Consider the following 14,898-nt stretch of genomic DNA (forward strand, 5'->3'; position numbering starts at 1 on the left):
GCTTTCGCACACTACCTGGCACCTAGCATGTGCTAGAAAACTCTTGCTGAATGAATGAATGAAACAAACGACAAACTCCTGATTCATCTCCAACCTGATAGACTTGCAGGAATGCAAAGGAGGAATACTTCAGTTCTGGAGTGGAGATTTTCTCTTGCTCAGTAGCAGTCAGGAAGCTGAACATCAGAATTCCTCCCCTGGCCCTTCCACATAAACATCTGGGCTACGATTTGCATATTCATTGATGGAGCATGAAGCACACAGGTCACATATGGACAAGAGCTCATGGGACAAGAGGGTGGAAATGCAGCCGGGTAATAAGGGAAGCTTGGGGAGGCACTTTCACTGTTAGGTCTAAAAGGCTTCAATTACTCTCAGTGGCAGCACGCTCCCACTTTCATTCCAATTGTGTCTAGTATTCTTTCTGATTTTCAGTCCAACCTCCTCTGATTCTTCCTTCAAGAGAAATACCCTGGGTTTTCTATTTCAGATAATAAGAGGAGCCCTGGTTTTGCAGATGATTACAATAAAGCCTTTGTAGCCAGAGTTAAGGTTCACAATTATTACGTTGCTTCATGTCCCAGTCACAAAGTGCTTCAAAGGGAAGTTTTCCCTCTATAATGACAAAACTCTTAATTTTTGAAACCCATACCTATGTGAGCATTTTTAATAAAAGCACTAACAATCAACTCTCTAATGAGATCTATTTTGTCAGTGTCAACTGCTTATCCCCTCTTGCTGCCTGAAGAGAGACGGCTATTTAACAGTTTTGTAGAATATGAGAATGCCTCCTATCTAGTCTGTGATTATGGAGTCAGCTGGGCAACCTATTGAGCTTGGAAAGCTCTATATGTATTTGGAAAAACTCCACAAATGGACCATGAGCTGGGGTTAGAATGAAACAGGAGGAGAGAGTGATGCATGGCCTTTGGGAAATTATAAAGTTCTTTATTTAATGACACCAAGCTTCTTCCTGCACCAAAGACCCATCTTCTTAATACCAATATTCTTCCAATGAAGTTGTACGACCATAACTCATGGAATATTATAGCTTCCAAAGAACTGAAGATAAGGATCATCTCATGGGCAATAGGAGGTAGTTACATGGTAGGTAACAGTCTGCAACACATTACGAATGAGCCTTACCCCAGACAAGCATTATGAAGGATGTCATTCAAGAAATATGGGACCGAAAAAGGAGAGGGGCTGGTCGTGAGGCCAGAGCAAGGGACAGCCACAAGGTAGATATCATTAATATCCTTACAATATCAAAAGAAAGTGAAGAAGGCCCCCAATATATTTGGTGGGTCCCTTGGACAACTTATGCTTAATAGTCACAAACAGGAATAAGAATTGCTCAGAGTGGGTTCAGATCTGTATTGTTGGAGAGAATATCTATATGCATAACATAATAAACCCACTGAAGTATTGGAGTCTTGGAGTAGTATATAATAAAGGAAGGGAATAAGCATTTCTTTTTTTAAATTTTAGTTTTCAACATTTAGTTCCATAAGATTTTGAGTTCTAAATTTTTCCCCCTTCCCTCCCCCTTCCCAAGATGGTGTGCAATCTGATATAGGCTCTACATATACATTCATATTAAACATTTTCACATTAGTCAGGTTGTAAAGAAAAATTAGAACCAATGAGAGGAACCACAAGAAAGAAGAAACAAAAAAAAGAGAGAGAGAACAAATAGTCTGCTTCAATCTGCATTCAGACTCCATAGTTCGTTTTCTGGATGTGGATAGCATTTTCCATCATGAGTCTTTTGGAGCTGTCTTAGATCCTTGCATTGCTGAGAAGAGCTAAGTCTATCACGGCTGATCATCACCCAGTGTTGCTGTTGCTGTGTACAATGTTCTCCAGGTTCTGCTCACTTCACTCAGCATCAGTTCATGTAAATCTTTCCAGGCTTTTTGGAGTCCATCTGCTCATCATTTCTTATGGAACAATAGTATTGCATTACATTCATATACCACAACTCGTTCAGCCAGGGAATAAGCATTTCTTAAGAGTGTATAATGCGTCAGGTACTGTGTTATGTACTTACAAATTTTTTTTTTCATATGACACAGAGGCATCTAGCTGCAGTGAGTAGAGTGCTGGGTCTGGAGTCAGGAAGACTCGAGTTCAAATGTAGCTTCAAATACTTCCTAGCTGTGTGAGCCTGGTCAAGTCAATTAGCTTCTGTCTGCTTCCATTCTCTCAACTGTAAAATGGGCACCATAATAGTATTTACCTCCCAGAGTTGTTGTAGGGATTGAATGAGAAAATACAAGAAAGCACCAGAACAGCAGTTAGGAGAACTGGATTCCAAGGCCAGCTCTGCCAGCCGTGTGACCTTGGGCAAATTAGTAATCTTCTCTGGGCCTCTATTTCTTTCTGTATAAAATGAGTGGTACTCCCTAACGGCCTTTACAGCTCTGAAATCTTACATTCTACGGTTCTGCTTTAACCACACTTTCCTTGGTTTTGCATTTTGGCGTGTTATTTGATATTTGCCAAGAAAACTCATGTTTCACACAAATCCTACATTCGTTTGATGCCATTTATCAGAGTGCAGTGAGGGAGCAGGAGGAAGCCAACTAAAATAACACATTTAGCATTTTCATTTTTCCGCTTAAGGTTAATAGTGAAAGGAAAGGCGCTTTTAAAAAGTACTTGCCAACGTGGAGGTCAGCCTGTGTCTGAGACTGTCGGACCCCAGCTGGCCTAGAGCTAGTCACTGAAGCAGCCAGCTGTTTCCAGGACCTTTTCCATGATTCCTCTGTTATTCCAAAGAGAAAAGACATGTGAGGGGATCACAGCAGAGGCACTAGCACAGATTTTAATCACAGCTTTTCCTCTGAAGAATTCTACAGCTGCAAAGTGAGGTGGAAGATACTTTGAGATGACTATTGTTAGGTCCTGGAAACAATAAAGATTGCCCCTCACCCTGTCCCCCCCACACACTGTCCTCCTCCCAACACCACTATACTTCTGCCCTACTTTCTTGCTTTCGTTTAGGATGTATGTTATAGCAAACCAGGTGTGTAAATATAATTAAGAGCTACTAGCCACTTCTTTCATGTCAGTGTCCTAGTGAAACATACTTTTTTCTTAAAACAAAGGAAAAGCTATGGTCTGCCCTCTGGGTGTGATGTGAGGAGAAAAGTGGCTGCTTTGACTATTCCCTAATTGTTGTTTTAATTATTGTCACAAAAAGCTTTGGAATCTATGGAATTGTCACCAAATTGCACTTCACTTGGTCAGTACATTGACTGTAATTGCAGTACACCCCAATTTTGCCTAATGAAAGTAAGTTTTAATGGAACTCACAAGTTGGACACTTTGCTTGAAATCCTTCATCAGTTTGAAAAAAATCCATAAAAATTTTTATGGAGCAACCTATTAACTGCCTGCTGCTGGGACCAAGCTTTGGGCTCTGTTTCTGTTAAGGAATAAGGTCATTCTTCCTTTGAAAAAGCTGATGGGGCTGCTCTGATAATTAAACTCTACAGGGTATGGGAGCACTGACATATTTAAACCCTTTTAAAATATGCACAAGGAGAAGAAATAAGATATACATTCCCACTGCCTAACTGTTCATCAAATGAAACCTGAGCAATATGGTTCTTAAGCTATCTTTTAAGAAAGGACCTCAGAGTTTTCCCAAAACATTACACAAAAGCCCTGAAGGACCTGGTACCAGTCTGGAACACCAACTCTACTGGAAGGATATCTGCATAAAAGGCCAAATTTTAGACTATGGCTTTTTGAAAGGTCATCTCCCTGCTGGTCTTGGTGCAGAATGAGACATATAATCCTTGGACACGGCCAACTTGGGAATTTGTTTTGCCTGACTATGCATATTAATCATAAGGGTTTTTTCCCCCAGTGGTAGTGGGAAGGATGATTGGGTGAGAAGGTTCATTTTTGTCAAATGAAAAAAAAGTCTCCTCTCTCTGAACAAAGTATCTCTTTAGTTTTCACTGTATCTTTTTTTAAAAATCATTTTGCAGATAAGAAAACTAAGGACAAGTGTGAACTGATCTCACATTCAATATGGTCTTTTTGCCAATAAATACCATCACTCCTTGTGAGCTTACATGCCTCAAATACCTACCAATTTAATTCGACAAGCATTTATTAAGTGGTTACTCTCTGTAAAGCACAGTGCCAAATACAGAGAATACAAAGATGAGGAACACCTTCAGCTGCTGGGGTGGGGGGGGGGGCGGTGCGGAATCAGGACATCAAAGAATTAAAGGAACTGAGTTAGAAGGGACTTTAGAGGCTATCTCGTCTAGCCTCTACCTAATCCAGAACCCTACCTGTACCATGTTATTCTCCCTCCACACTTCACAGTGTGCAAGTCCAAGCAAACTTGGTGTAGTTTCATCCAAATCATTTATGAAAATGTTGACCACCACAGGGCCTTCTTGTAGACTCTTGGGACGCTTCTTGTAGACTCTCCTTCAAGTTGATATCGAGCTATTAAAATCTATTCTTTGTGCCAGGTGATTCACCCAGTTTCATATCCCCCTAAATGTATTATCAGCTAGGTTACATCTCCTTCTCTTGCCCAGAAGGATAGCATGTGCTATTTCAGCATTTGCTGAAATCTAACTATACTATTTCTAAAAGCACTCCTCAGATTTATCAGTCTAGCTACCTCAGAGAAAAAAGGACTGAGCTTAGCTTTGCCATGACCTGTTCTTGATGAAGTCGTGTTGGCTTTTTATGATCAGTGCTTCCCTTTCTAAGTGCTCAAAGTCCATCCCTTTAATAACGTGTTCTAAAACAAATAAAGTTCACTGGCTACCACAGTCTGAAAACTCTTTTTATTTGGGTAGAAGGTGGTGCTATCCCTTCTTGGGACAGGGTAGCTTCTCTCTAGACATATCTTTTCCTCCTTTGCCTGGCACCCCACCCCCATTTATTTGCTAGGAACTTCTATGCCTGGAATCTTTTCAGCTAGAAGCTTTCGAACCAGTCTTGCTAATGAGGGCATCTTTACTTATTACATTAGAGAGCAAAATCAATCATGCCTACTAGAGATTAGGCTGTTTCCTACCAGACATCTGACAGTTATTCAGGGAGAGAGCAGCCCCACTGTGCAGGGTGGAACCCAGGCATGTCTACACCGAACTATGTAGAGTGGTGAGATAAGGGTACAGAGTCCCCCTAGCTAGATCCCTGAGCCTCCTTCTTGTCTTACCACAAGTTATAAATAATCAGGTGACAATTATCTCCCCAGAGGCCAAATTCCTCCTCTTCACTGGTTGAATTTTAGATCTATCCTGCTTCTCCAGATATTGAGTTGTACTCTAGACTCTCTGGTGACTGAGAACATGTTTTTTTTTTTTTTCCCTTCTACCTCAAGAGCGTTTCAAGCTAAGGGCCTTCCCTAGTGAGAGCTAATAAAAGCCTGTTGCTTTCAGTATCTACTGGCTGGTCTATCTCTTCAGCGTACATGTTGCCAAAAGGCAGTGTGGTGGACTAGGACGCTAGTCTATAGTTTGTGACCTTTGCCTTTTCTACAATCCTTCAGCCCCTTTCCTGTTTTTCAAGACCCCTCAAAGATCATCAGAAGAAGTTCAGTATGAACATGTTCCAATTGTTTCAATGCTTTAAGATCATAGGATGGCAGATTTTGAACTGGAACTTTAAAGCTAGAAATCTAATCCAAATCCTTCATTTTATAGACAAGGTAACTGAGTCCCAGAGAGTTTATAAATGACTTGTTCAAAGTCACACAGGTAGTAAGTGGTAAACCCAAGATTTGAACCCAAGGGCTTCTGACTCCAAATCCAGCACTCATTTCACTACACTATAAATATTGTTCATCTGAGTCTAGAGGTTTGAACTTATTAAAGGTATCTACATACTTTCTTTCCATTGCTATACTTGGCTTAGATTTTAATTTGCTCTTAATTATTTTTGTTCCATCCTTGCCAGGCCAAAGATGGTTCTCCATGGAAAAGAAAACATAAATAGCAGTTAACCAATTAAATCAGTGTTTTCACAGATGTTTGTTATCATCATCCTACCTAGCCCAATTAACAGTCATATTCCTTCTTTAGTATTCATCCTGACCCCAACACAACAGGAAAAAAAACCCCACAATATCATTTTTGTTACTCCTAATCATCAGCCTTAATTCTTTTTGGGCTTTAGTGGGCCTGGCATTTTTGTTTCAGACCGAAACCTTCCTGACTGTGACTTGTTCAGTGACAGCTGGATTCCAAGACCACAGTGGAATGAAGGCCTATGTCCTTGTGTCTCTTTCCATTCATGGGCATAATAGAGAAGCTATGGACTTTGGAGGGCAGGAACTGTTTTACTTTCTAGTGCCTGGCATATAGCAGGTGTTAATTGATTGTCAATTGATAGCAAAAAAAAGACTTGGGAGAGGCTCTGAAATTTTTGGAGGCAATATATGTTGCGAAATATATGTTTCTATCTTTTGCTCAGATAATTGTAATCAAATCAACACCATCACTACATTTGCAAATAGAATGTCATTCTACTTATCCTCTGTGACTTCCCAGGCCAAAACTTATATTTGTATTCCTAGTACTTAGCACAATGGTTGGTATACAGTAAACACTTAAAACTTTTTCCTTCCTTCCCCCCTCCCTCCTTCCCTTCCTCCCTCCCTTCTTCCCTCCCTTCTTTCCTTCCTTCCTTCTGGAAACTTCCATGGAAAAGTCCCTAAATTCCAATATAATAAAAAGTGAGATGGTTGGTGCTTATCTCCAGGCTACTCCCTCTACTGGTGGATGAGGGTAGAGCCAAAGGTGGCGATTTTCTTGTGGCCAACTTTCATTCTAGGTTGCTGACTTTCTTCACTTCGTTCCTATCAAAGCCTTGCTTTCCCAATAGTACACATAGAGCAACGATCTTCCATGAAGAGACACCCTTTTCTTGAGTATCTAGAAGGTATAACCTTGAACATCAGGATGGGAAACAGACAGGATCAGATCACTTATTAATACGAGGGCAGAATATTTCAATAACCTCCTCTCCAAATCTGCATCCAGAGCTTCACATCCTGAAATAGCCCTCAATACACTGAGGGTAGGCTCTTGCAGACAAGCAACAAAGGACAGAGCTCCAGTGCCGGGCTGTGCCTGAGGAGGTGGACCCCTTGCTCAGTATCAGTAGTCCTCAGGGGCAGCAGCCTCATAGCAAGGACAGCATCGTAGCACAAAGGTATCAAAATACCTGGGAACTCAAATAGGTCAATACCATGATCTACTGACACTAACAAGAAGATTGCTTCTACCAGTAATTTCCTTACTTAAAATAATATTCTATATCAATCAAAAGATTAATCAGACAAACATTTAAATACCTACTATGTAACAGATGGGCAGCTTGGTGGCACCATGGATAGAGAGCAGGGCCTGGAGTCAGAAAGACCTGAGTTCAAATCTGGCCTCAGACACTTACTAGCTGTGTGACCCTGGGCAAGTCACTTAACCCTGTTTGCCTCTGTTTCCTTATCTGTAAAATGAGCTGGAGATGGAAATGGCAAGTCACTCCAATATCTTTGCCAAGAAAATCTCAAATACAAAAACCCACCCAAATAGTCCATATGAACATTTGGAGTAGAGATGCTCTAAATTTGTGTCTCATGTTTCTTTTGTGCCACTGCAATTCTGCTTTGCTCGTAGAGTGCAGCAAATTCTTTGATGCAGGCCCACCATGCTAGGTGGTCCTATGCCAGTGTCTCTCCCATGTATCACAATTCCAAAGCTCTTCAGAGAGACCTTGAGAGCATCTTTGTAATGCTTCTTCTGACTTCCATATGAGTGCCCGCCTTGTATGAGTTCTCTGTAAAAGTCTTTTCGGCAAATGCATATTTGGCATTCAAACAACATGGCCAGCCCATCAGAGTTTCCCTTTCTGCAGTAGAGTTTGAATGCTTGGCAGTTCAGCTTAAGAAAGGTGTCTGGTACCTTATCTTTCCAGGTGATCTTCAGAATCTTCCTAAGACAATTCAAATGGGAGCGATTCTGTTTCCTGGGATGACACTTGCTGGTAGACTGTCCAGGTTTCACAGGGATAGAACACTGAGGTTAGCACAACGGTTCTGTAGATCTTCACTTTGGGAGGCAGTCTAATACCTCTTCTCTCCCATACTTTCCTTTGGAGCCTCCCAGACACTGAACTAACTTTGGCCATGTGTGTGGAAATGATGTCCCTGGAAAGGATACTGCCGCAGTAAGGGAATTTATTCACCATGGTTCACATGTAGATAGCTCAGGACTCAGAAGAACATCCCTCACAACATCCTTATTGATGAGACAGTGCCCATATTCCCATTTTACAGATGAAGAAACTGAGTCTCTGTCACTTCTTGATCATCTCCTCCCCATGCTGCCTACATTCCAGACATTAGCCTCATCTCCTTCCTATAGTAATCTTGGCCTCTGGACCCGAGTTCCCTGGCTCTGATAAGTTTCATCTTGTTAGGAACCAGGCCTCCAACCCACCTCCTGGCCATCTCACCATGAAGCTGCTCTATACCTGTACCCCTTTTCAGCTCACCTTTAAATGTTGTCTTCCCCCATTAGAATGTAAACTCCTTGAGGGCAGAGGCTGCCTTGCTTGCTTCCATTTATATCCCCAGCCCTCAGCATAGTCCCTGGCACATAGTAAATACTTATCTGAGAGGTTAGATGACCCACCCACAGTCACATCCTTGAAAATATTGGAAACCATTGGCCCAGAACCTAAACAATTCCATTTCTTTCTGGGCCTACTCAGGCCCAGGGCAGAAAACAGCTTTGTTCCATACATAGAGTACAAGATCACTGCCCATTTGTGATTTCTAGAACAGGACGATAATGACTCACCAGATTAGAGAAAGAACATTGCTATCCTGTGCAGAAGGTAGCTTTAATGGAGAAATTGGGGCTGTTTTGAGCTTGGCAGATTTGTTGAGGCCAGTGTCCAAATTCCAAATCAGAGAACAGACCCAGAGCTCCTGTTCCTTGTTTGTGAAATCAGGTTACAAGATGGTTATTTTCCTCTAAGAAAAAAAAAACTCTCCCAAGATTACTCTAGGTTTTAAAACGTAAATTCTCTGCTGGGCAGGGATAGGTGTTAAGGGGCCAATCATTCAGGAAATCTGATCAGTAGAGGGCAGCAGAATCCTGGCTAGGTTAGAGCAGTAATGACAGATGGACAGTCGTCACTCATAACCAGAGAATGTCAAGCTGAAAAGAGCAAGGGTTCGCTATCATCTATTTTTTGAGGGTGGGAGTGGGGTTGAGAGTAGGTGGGCAGGATCGAGTTAGAGGGGTCTGTCTGAGTGAGGGGAGGGAACATCTAAGTAAGTGTAGGGTCAGGGAGGAGAGAGGAGGTGGAGAGGGAGGTGAGGCATCAGATTCAAGGGATAAGCAAGAATATAGTCAAGAGACAGGGTGTAAGTGGATGAAACCTGGGATGGGGTGGGAGGATGATGAAACCTATCTCGAGGGGATGGGGCGGGAGGAGTTCAGTTGAGGCTGAGGCGTTTAGACCATCACTGATTCTATATTTCTGGTCTACATTCCACATCCACTGGGGAATTACCTTATGTGTGCCTGGACACACAATACACACATGCACACACACATGTATGAGCACATACGCATGCATGTGTGCGTGCGCGCGCGCACACACACACACACGAAATGCCTTCCTTCCATAGGGGTGGGGGATACATCTTTAAAGGGAAGGCATCTGTATATCCTATCTGAGGTTCTCTCAAATATGCCCAGAGGCTAGGGAAAGGGGAAGAAACCTGAGAAAACATATTCATATATGCAGCCTGCTGCTGAATTTATATTACAATCTCATCAAAGACTCACATGGTGATGTAGCAAGCCCTACCTGCAGTGCTGGGTAGCAAGCACCGTTAAGTAAACTAGATATCCCAAGGGAATGGGAAGCACAGCCATACAAGGATCTCTCCCTGCTTGCCTTCCTAGTGAATCAGCACACTAATAGAAATACAACACAATAAAAGGAAAAACCCCATGTCACCCAAGCAACCTAAGCTCTGCCTCTCCACAGTACACCAGAATCTTATCTACTTGGGTCTGTTTTTCTATCATTTTGAATTACATATATATCCAAAATAGATTTCTTTGGCCAGTCTAAACATATTAGTAAATGTCATTACATCCTTTCTCCTTCAGTATCCTAGTAAGTAAACAAGGATTAGTTAAGTACCAACTGTATGCCAGGCATTGTGCTACAAGGGCAGATACAAGGGAAGGTGAAAGACAGTTCCTGCCCTCCAGGTGCTTATCATCTGATGGGGGAGAAAACATACAAACAAATAAACTGTATGCAGGATAAATTGGAGATAATCAACAGAGGAAGGTACTAACTAGCATTTAGGGGGATTGGGAAAGGCTTCTTGTGAAAGGTAGGATATTAGCTGAGACCAGAAGGAAGCCAGAGAGGCTAGGAGGAAGAGAGCATTCCATGCATGAAGGACAGTCAGTGAAAGTGCCCAGAGTTGGGAGATGGAATCTTGGACAAGGAACAACAAAGAGGTCAGCATTGCTGTATCACAGAGTACCTGAAGGAGAATAAGGTAAAAGAAGAGAGAAAAGGTTGGAGGTGGGGGTGGGGTGGGGCAGGCTATAAAGAGCTTTGAATGACAAACAAGGGATTTTATATTTGATCTTAGAGGTAATATGGAGCCACTGAAATTCACTGAGTGGGAGGTGACATAGACATGAAATTTAGAAAAGATTCCTTTGAGACTTAGTGAGTAGCTTAGGGAAGTCTAAAGATAGAGGGCATAGGATGAGAGGGGCCTATGTTAGGGTGGTGGTGGCCATTTCAAGGGAGAGAAGATGACAGAGATAAGAAATATTGTGAAGGTCCAATGAACAGAGCTTGGCAATGGATTGAATGTGGGGAATTGGGGTAAGAGAAAGTGAGGAGTTGAGTATGACACTTAAGGTCTAATCTGGGTGCTTGGGAGGATGGTGGTATTCTTGACAGTAATAAGAAAATTAGAAAGAGGAGGCCTCTTCCCCAAACTTCATTTCCAATGGAAATGGAGGCACAATCACTTACGAAATAACCCCATGTGCTTTTTTTTTTGTTTCCACAGCTCTTTGGGGTTTGAGTAAAGAGTGTTTTCTGTTAGTCTGTCTGTTCTAAGAAATAACTATATATGGACAAGGAGCTTGTTGTTTACCATTCTAGAGAAGGAGAGAAAAACAGCTGGAAGAATGTATCTGTGCTCTTCAGTTTATCAAGGTGTGTTCCTTGGAATAACGTAAACTTCAAGGAAGAGATGAAAAAGAAAAAGGAGTCAGAGGCAGAGCGTTAACTTAACCCAGAGGCTGATGGGTAGTAAAAGGTAGCACAAAGAAGAAGGAAGGGAAGAAGAATCAGTGAATAGGTATTAGTGCTCAGCCAACATTTTTATCCTGGATAGAGGCATACTCATTAAATCTGCAGAAGATTCAAAGCTGAGCTAGACAGCCAACCCACAAGAGGTCCAAGTCTGATAAGGATCCACAAAGATCTTTACAAGCTAAAGCATCAGATTGAGTCTCCCCAGATGAAATTCAGTAGTGATAAATGTCAAGCTCCACACCTAGGGGCAAAGAAATCAGCTTTACAAGTATAAGATGGAGAGGAACGGGCTAGATAGCAGTTTGACTGAAAAGATCTGTGGGTTTTAATGGACTGCAAACTCAACTTGACCCAGCACTGTGATCTGGCAGGCAAAAAAAAAAAAGCTGATGTTAATGTGGGCTGCCCTAAATGAGGTATCACTCACAGGACTAAGCAGCTGGCAGTGCTACTGCACTCTGCCCCAATGGGACACATCTAGGGAATTTCATTCAGTTCAGGGCAGGACATAGTTTAGGGTGGATACTGACAACCATCCAGAGGATGGCAATTATGGTGGGGAAGGGCCCTGAGACCATGCATAGGAGAATGAGTTGGAGAACCTGGGGATGTTTGGCCTGAATATGAGAAGACTCCAAGAGGATTTGAAATATTTGAAGGGCCTATGATGTTAAAGCAAGGTTAGACTTGTTCTGTTTAGCCCCAGAGGACAGAACCAGGAACAACGGGCAGAAGTTGTACAAAAGCCATTTTAACTTTCATGCCAGAAAAAAGTACAATTAAGACTGACCCTAAAGTAGAAGTGATGAGGAGGGTGGTGTGTTTCCCCTTCACTGAAGATCTTCAAACAGAAGCTAGATGGTCACTTGTTAGGTTTGTTAGGATGGAGATTTCTTTCATGTATGGGTCGAGCTGGAAAGGGCCTGTGAGGTTGTCTAGTTAAGGATAACTCCTCTTTTCAGGCATTCTTCAGATGAGGAAACTGAGATCCATAGAGAAGCAATGACTTACTCAAGGTCTTTCAGTTAGTAACACACAGAGCTGGAATTTGAACCTAGTACCTGATTCCAAATCCAGTGTTCTTTCCATAGTATTATACTGCCTGTGAGCTGGTGCTGATATTCCTCTGTAATCTAAAATTCTATAATTCTGTGTGAACCTTGGAGCTAATTAATCGATATGACATTCTTTCTATAGAGAGGGAGCTAGACTACCCCAAGAGGAAGCATCAAATGATCATATGGATGGTACAGGTACTAACAGGTACAGGTGTGTAGTGGCCAAAAGAAGGGATGAAGGGTGGCTGTCCATGATTACTTGAACAGGGATTTCAAAGGGACTTCGCAGCCTTCACAGCAGTAAAACTTAAGCCTTGTGCTAGTTGATTAAAGTAGAGACAAACACCTTTCTTCCGTTTGTATCAAAAATTAATCTTTCTTAAAATAGTTTATTTTTGACAACATAAACTGATGAAGTTGGTAATTCTCTTAGAATGACTGAAAATAAATGAACATTTTAGCCATACTTTGGAACTTTTCTTACTAATAGAGAATTTTTCCTGGACATTCCATTCCCCATGTCTAAGTCTTTCTCTTAGCTAACTCCAATGTCTGGAAGGCTCTTCCTTCTCACCTCTGTCTCATTGAAATTCTAAAATCTTACAAGACCACCTTCAAGTGGGGCAGCTAGGTGGTGCCATAGTGCCTAGAGTGCCAGGCTTAGAGTCATCTTCCTGAGTTCAAATCTGCCCCCAGACACTTACTAGCTATGTGACATTGGACAACTCACTTAACCCTGTTTGCCTCAGTTTCCTCATCTGTAAGATGAGCTGAAGAAGAAAGTGGCAAAGCACTCTAGTGTCTTTGCCAAGGAAACCTTAAAATGGGGTCATGAAGACTCACACACTGAACAATAGCAAATTCAAATACCAGTTCTCCAAAAGCCCTTTTCAGATCCTCCCGGTCACTAATGTTCTGCCTGTCTCTCCTCAACCTCCCTCCTCCAATTTAGTGGTATTTACTTTTATATGACAGTTATCACTTCTACATTGTGACTTTCCCCATTGGGGTTTTGATATATCCTGGGTTGGCATAAAGAAATGAAATAGGAATTTTTTGGGAGTTTTGTGGAAGCCACAGACGATATGCGAAGGCCAGCACAGAAAAAGTTTAGAAACTCAGAAATGCATTATATATATATGTGTATATATATATATATATATATATATATATATGTATAGTATCATATAATATCAACATATTTTATCTTTTAATAATGTAAATGCCCCATAAAAGGAAAATAAAAAATTCAGATGTCCTCTCTGTTATGACGGGAGGGCCAAAAATTTTTACCTGGATTTTCTAGATTATGAGGGCACTACTCCTCTAACCCCAGAAATGTGGAAGGGATAACTGTATTATGTATTTATTTCTCAGTGTGCATATTGTTTGGCTCAGAGTGAAAGCTCCTTGAAAGCAGCAAATATTTTGTTTCTGTCTGTATATCTTTCCCTCCTCCCTAACTAGCAGAGCTCCTGGCACATCGCGTGTGCCATTAATAATAATAAATTCTCATTGAATTGAATTGGCCTAACAAAAACAACAGCAGGGTCTGTTGTCATCCCAGGGCAAGTATCTAGGACAGGCTGGAGAGTCAGTCTCCTGAGTCTTATTTAAGTTAATGATCACAGCCCAGAGGATAGTGACCATGACGATGGGAATGGGCCAGGGAAGCTATATGCCAGGGGGAATAACCTGGTGAGTGAATGCTTTGATGCTTTCATCTTTGGAAGTTTCCCTGTGCCATATTAAGGGTTAGATTCACCCTACTCTGTGTGTGGTTCTGATGGTCCTGATACCTAGTGTTCATTCCTGACCATTCACCATGTATGAATGAATGGAAGATATGAGTTGTAAAGGAATGACCTAGGCTGAGCACCTCACCAGGGAGCAAGCTCACTTTTGTTGGCATAAAGCTGAAATTTCCTTTGTTCTTCCAAGGAAACATTTTCCTTTCTTAAAATAGTTCACACATCAAAACCTGGTTGTACGTATCTGGAATGTCTCGTCATAAATTTGGTTCTGTCTTCATCTTGATAAAATGAGGCAGGACCAAAATTTGAAGATTTCGAAATGTAGAGCACTATGACGGTTCTTGAAAACATAGTTTAGATAACATTTCAAATAAAACAATCAAATCAACCCACAGCTATAAATACAGCAGGGCAACTAAGGTTCTGGGCAGCTAGGTGGCACCATAGTGCATAGAGGGCCAACCCCGGAGTCAGGAAGATCTGAGTTCAAATTTGACCTCAGACGCTAAGTGTGTGATCCTGGGTAAGTCACTTAACTCTGTTGGCCTCAGTTTCCTCATCTGTAAAATGAGCTGGAGAAGGAAATGGCAAACCACTCCAGGTTCTTTGCCAAGAAAACCCCAAATAGAGTGATGAATAATGGGACATGACTGAAACAACTCAAAAACAACAACATTCTGCTCCTTATGGTCATGGCTTTGGGGGACCTGGAAAGGAGGTTGTGG

This window comes from Trichosurus vulpecula, chromosome 7, assembly GCF_011100635.1.
Source record: "Trichosurus vulpecula isolate mTriVul1 chromosome 7, mTriVul1.pri, whole genome shotgun sequence".
In the NCBI taxonomy this organism is placed as follows: domain Eukaryota; kingdom Metazoa; phylum Chordata; class Mammalia; order Diprotodontia; family Phalangeridae; genus Trichosurus; species Trichosurus vulpecula.